Genomic DNA, 6,091 nt, shown 5'->3' on the forward strand with positions numbered 1-6,091 from the left:
TGTGTTTGTGTGTGTTTGTGCCCTTGTGTGTATTTATGTACATGTATGCACAGACGACAGGTATACTAGTACAATGTGCTTAACACACACACACACACACACACACACAGACACACACACACACACACACACACACACACACACACACATACACGGCGCGCGCGCGCTTACGTACACTCACGCGTAAGCATTTGCGCTCACGCCTGAACAGCTTGCAAACTCGACAGAACATCGTGCACGCCAGCTTTGGGGGAAGGGGGGGAGGGGCTACCACCCTTGTAAACCCGTAAACAAAGTTAATAGCTTGTGAATACTTTTGCAGAAGGGAGTAAATCATTTTTAAGGTCTCATGGGGACGTCTTTTTCAATCTTTATGTCTTGGTCAGTCGTCCAGTGTCACAGAAAGCGATGACAGCTGTTGCGGGTTTCACACGAAGCAGGTCGTTGGTGTGTGTGTGTGTGTGTGTGTGTGTATGTGTGTGTGTGTGTGTCTGTGTTTGAAAAAAAAAGTAATGAGTTTTATGACGTCGCGCTGTTGTGTGGTGAGTGCACTTACGTTATGACCTGAAAGTGAAACGTTACGTCTTGGCCCAGTACCGCATTACTACAAAACAGTTGGCCAACGGTTTTGTCGGTGAGGTGTGGACAATGAAAATTAAGAGAAGCGGTGTGTTGTATTGGTGCAGTTGGTGTCTCTTATTTTCATTGTCCACCCCCAGGGCGGTGCTACTGACTGAAGTGTCTTTAGGCCATTCCCAAATGGGGGACAGTAACATTTTCTTATGCACAGTAGCATTGTAAACGGGCTGATTCATCAATGTCATGCTCAAACTGTGCCTGGGCTGCAACAGGGAACAGCTGCTTTTTCTTTCTTTCTCCTCACTATCGTCATTTTCATCTACTTCTTTTGTATGTTTGTCACACTCTTGTGACCCGCTATTTTCGGGGTGCCTTGATAGTCGAAGCAGACTTTGTGCTGTTGAAGCTAGAAAGGAGAACAGGTTAAGCCTGATTCCCTGTAAGGACTTCTCTGTTGACATCCGCCCCTTGGCGCTCATATGACCTTATGCAGTGGGGAGCGCTGTAAAATCTCTACTAAAACAAACTTTCATTGTCCTCAACTTACTGACAAAACAGTTAACTTGGGTTTTTAGGAGTGGGTGGTTGGGGGGGGGGGGGGAGGGGGTTGCAGTCATGGGCTAAGAAAGTGAGAGGCCAAGGGACCGCAAATTAGTGCACAGGTATAGATAGAATTGTACATTCAGTCAAATAGACGTGTGTCAACAGAACTTGGTAATTGCTATTTTGCCTTTGTGTCACGTTTGGCGCTTGGCAGACGTTTAAAGGTGCCTTGTTTTAGTTTCAATTCTATCTGTTCTTGTCTGTCTGCCTGTCTTTCTCTTTCACTCGCATGCGCATATTAGCTTTCTTAATGTTTGCTCCCCTTCATTTTCTTTAACCCGTTTTTATCTAATTTTTTAGCAGTTGTTAATTCTTTGGACAGAGTTGTATAGTCACGTCTTCTTTGTGTTCTTAACTCCAAAATCACTACATATGTAAAATGTCGGCGTCCGTTCTTGCCAGTTCTTGTATACATCGCACACATTTAGATAATTTAGGAGGCAAGCTGCTTCGCCCAGTCTGTTATGGTCGAGTGGTGGTGAGAGGGATACTGCATCCCAGTAGAAATACGAAGATGCTCGTTAAAATTGGATTTCTCCGACGAATGTGGAACTCACGTCTTTTGGGATGATGGGGTGAAAAGTAACCATTCCCCTCAGACGCCACTTACTTGTTCACGCTTTCATGGATACTGAGACAAGCTGCAAGTGCAAATCATTTACATAATTCGGTAACACATTTAAAACAACAGCAACTGTAACAATTCGGAAACTCCTGAAAAAGTATACGAACTGAGACTCTCAATTTTCAAATTCACAAAATCAGCACCTCCTGTAGCCACCTGCTGTACTAATTACTGACGCCGTCGACGCATGGAAAAGATAAGTTCTTGTATAAAAGATGTTGAGGGAATCTGTTGCTAGATCCTTTCTAGCTATTGCTCATGTTCATCTAACGTTTGGCATTGGTCAGTTCTCGCTGAAATTAATCTTTATCCGGAGACATTACTTGCCGCAGTTCTGCAGGACGCCATCTGTTCTTGAGATGAACGCGGTGGATGTGTCGGTCTTGTCTCTGTGTTGTGTTCCGAGGCAGCCACTTCTAGGTCGATCATTCGTCGTACTTAAACACCTAGGCATATGCCCACAAACGTCCAATGCTGTTTCTGTGGCCATTGAGCCTTTGAGCCACATCTCGCTGTGTACTACCAGCCTAGAGCATTCCTTATACCGGGTGTCCATTGCGAATGGGATCGGGTCGGGTCGGGTTGGGTCGGGTTGGGTTGGGTCCGGTCGTTCGCCGGACTCGACGCCTGAAAACAAACGCGTTTGTTTTTGAGGGGACGAGTCGGGTGCGATCGGCTTGTGCCATGATAGCCGCTTTGCGCCCTCAATCTGGCTAGCAAACCGACCCGATTCGACCCGATCCCCCAATGGACACCCGTATATCGCTCGCCTTTTATCATTTTCCGACAGATGTGGCACAGCAGAAATATCGCTGTATTTTACGATTTTCAACACAAACAGGCGTTAAGAAAATGAATCTTAAACTCGAAATCTGATCCTGTGTACAAATAGTCACATTATATATAAGGCGGTTGAATGAAATTAACACAATAAAGTTATCGCCCTTGACAAACACGTCAGCTTCCGTGCCAAATTTGACGACTGCTGATCATCAGTTAATTAAATTTTTGGCTATCTAAAGAATGCACATTTTCCCCACAATTTTATTTGTTATAAATAACGACATACAGTCTGTGGGAGGAACGTATACATAATATTTATGATTGGTTAATATATTTGAAAGATATTCATTGCGCACCTCGATACTCACATTTGCAAAGTGCTGACTGTGGCAAAAATGCACTTTAAAAAGAAACTAATTTGCATCAGGTGAACATTATTCTTTTCAATATCCCTGAAACAATCGTTTTATCTTTTGCAACACATTGAATGTATTATGTCCTTAGTTTCACCCCAGTAGAACTGATACTGCCGAATTCCTTTGAAATAGTTTGTTTTGTTTACCAAAATTAGTTGTATTTCATTTATTTATTCATTTTGCGGTGTTGCGGTTTTGTTTTGTGTCTGTCAATGTTTGTAATTGGAGATGATACCTATAAATCATTCAGTGGCCGGCTGATTGTCTGAACTACCGACGGTTTATTTGTTCATTTATTTGTGTCATTCATTGCTCTCATGTTTATGTTTTACAGCATCTTGCAGTTTGCTCAGTTACTACTTCTCGTGGTTTTGTCAAAGAAGAGCGAGAAGACGAATTTGTGCTCGCAACCCACAAGGCTTTTACCTCAGCACTATTTTTTTTTAATTAAAAAAAAGAAACATTGCCTTTATTTTTAAACAACTGCACCTCGGAGAACACAAATGTTTTGCATGTAATGATAAATATAAAACCGTCTACTTAATGACAGAAGTATGCTTTGTAATAATTTTCGGTATTTTCTTCTTTTTTTTCCCCAGTTTCACACGACCAGCCATTTTTTGTCTTATATATATTATTATTTCTGGGTTGTTGTTTTTTTTTTTAGTTTAAGTTTGGCATTCATGATTCATGAAAATTTACTGTTCAGAGTAGTTTTCATATATATTGCATTTGAGTTCCCTAATATTACTAATAACAAACTGTATATTTCTAGGAAAATGTATTCGGACTGAAATCTGTTGACTTTTGCAGGGATGGTGGGCATCAACAGAAAAGATCCTGCTACAGTTATCTATTTCTAATTGCGTAGTTCACCTGATTTTCTTTTGCTTTGCTACCATTGCAACAAGATCGTTGCTTTTTTATCCTTCTCTGTGTTGATTTATCTATGAGCTGACGCGAGCAATGAAAAAAAAAAAAAGACAGGCGATAAAGCTATCAAAACGAACCAATTTGAATCTTGGCGTAGGATTTGTTAGTGTGCAGTGACCCATTCCGCTTGCCGAGATGGACTTTCGCCCCTATTATAATATAAACCGTAAACCTACGTCACTTGTACTTCCTGCGGCTATGTTGGTCAAGTAGTATGTCGAGTAACTTAACAAACAAACTTCTTTTTATGTCCTTAAGGAACTTTGGTTTTCGATGACTTGCACACATGGGTGCATTCGCCGCGCATATTATGATCGTTGGATTCGCATAAAGGAAACAGTAAAATCAGGCAGTTCTACACCATTACTGATTGCCCACTGCCGCCATGTGTTTCCGTTCATTTAGTTCAAGTTGATTAGTGTGTCCTTGCCAAGGAGTCAAGATACTTCCCTATCCACCAGTGTGCCTACGTACTTGTCTGTCTGTCTGTCTTTCTATCTGTCTTTGTTTTCTGTATGCCTGAATCACTGTGACATTCTGTTCCATTTGCATGTATGTGGTTGAATGAAAAGCGCCACTGGTGGGTCCTAATAGGTGGGGGGGGGGGGGGGGGTTTCTCCCACTGCCGTTTCTATTTCTGTCCTGCTGGTCGTAATGGTGTCCACTTTTCTTCTGTTAGCTAAACACACGCATGTGGGTGGTTGGTGGGTGCTCTGGTGTGATTTGCTTTTTCTTTCCTATCAAACATCTATCGTCCTTATCTCCTCCTCCTTCTTTTTTTAATGTTTGTTACTCTCTTGTAACACCTCTAATCTTCTGGCGCTCATATGACCTTATGCGGTTGCGAGCGCCGTAAAACCTCTACTAAAACAAACAAAACACACGCACACACACACACACACACATACACACGCGCACACACACGTACACACTCTCGTGCGTGCGCACACGACACACGCACACGCACAAACGCAGGCCCGCTAGCCCTTTCACTCGCAATTTACGAAACAGTTCAATATCCGTTACATTTTTAAAGGGTGGACATGAAACTAATGTGATCATTATGTCACAGTGAACGATGTACCAGCCTGAACCTTTGGCGTTTGGTGCATAATCTTTGTGAAACCTTGGACTATTGGAGACAGTTATCTCGTCAGAAATTTAAAAAAAAAAAAGATTAGATGGAGATTTTTTAAAAAGACTTTTCTTATTTCTCCCTCCCATCTCTTCGTTTCCTCCATTTTTCTTTTGTTAGGCCTTGTTTGTTGTTTTTAGTATTGTTGTTTTTAGTATTGTTGTTTTTATTGTTTTGTTGCTTGCTCTTTTTTGTTTCTATATTTTCAAACTAGATCTACATGTTGTTTTGCGTGAGTTTAGCTATGCAATTCAGCCTCTGTTGAATCATCGAGAGAGAGAGAGAGAGAGAGAGAGAGAGAGAGAGAGAGAGAGAGAGCGAGAATGTATGTCCTGCTAACGAAAGGCGCCATTGTGAGAATAATCTGGGCAATCTTGTTTTGAGTCACTTGTCAGGGTTATGTTTTGTTATCGTCACTACAGTGGATGGAGGGGGGGGGCAGAGAAAAGTTAGCGAAGAACAACATAACCATGCAACAAGCGATACAAGAAACGAGAGAAAGACGTATTATGCTTCTTCCCTCGACACTGCAAGATAGCAGAGATTTGATAAAGTAAAAGTATCACCATTGCAATTTTTACTTTTTCTTAGTAGTGTATGAAAGGCCCAAAGGCGTTGAGTTACCCAATCGACTTGTCTGAAATAGGGAAATTGGGAACGGATTAATGCAACAGTAGTTAGATCTTGTCACACGATGTTTACTCTTGAGATAAGAGAGGCTCATTGATGCAGCTGTGTCCTAGTGGCTGGGGAAGGAAAGGGAGAAGGGCCATTACTACAAATAGAATGAAAGATAAAAGAGTGGGAAAGAAGGCGGGCCTAGCTGTAGTATTGTGCGACCCATATTTATGTGTGAATATTTATAAATAATGTAGTGAATGGATGAATGAATCAGTTTGTTTTTTGGTGGGTGGTTGGCAGGCGCTTTGGTGTAATTTTCTCCTTCTTTCGTATCAAACACCTGTCGTCCTTATTTCTCCCCCTTCTTTTCTTTTTATCTCCTGTGCAACAGGCTTT

General features: G+C 41.8%; 1 protein-coding gene across 2 annotated transcripts in view; it reads left to right on the plus strand.

The window, feature by feature from the left end:
* Positions 1 to 6,091, plus strand: part of LOC101854626 (pantothenate kinase 3) — a 44,345-nt gene that overhangs the window by 17,391 nt on the left and 20,863 nt on the right. The window lies entirely within an intron of this gene.

Source organism: Aplysia californica, unplaced genomic scaffold (assembly GCF_000002075.1).
Source record: "Aplysia californica isolate F4 #8 unplaced genomic scaffold, AplCal3.0 scaffold00050, whole genome shotgun sequence".
Taxonomy (NCBI): domain Eukaryota; kingdom Metazoa; phylum Mollusca; class Gastropoda; order Aplysiida; family Aplysiidae; genus Aplysia; species Aplysia californica.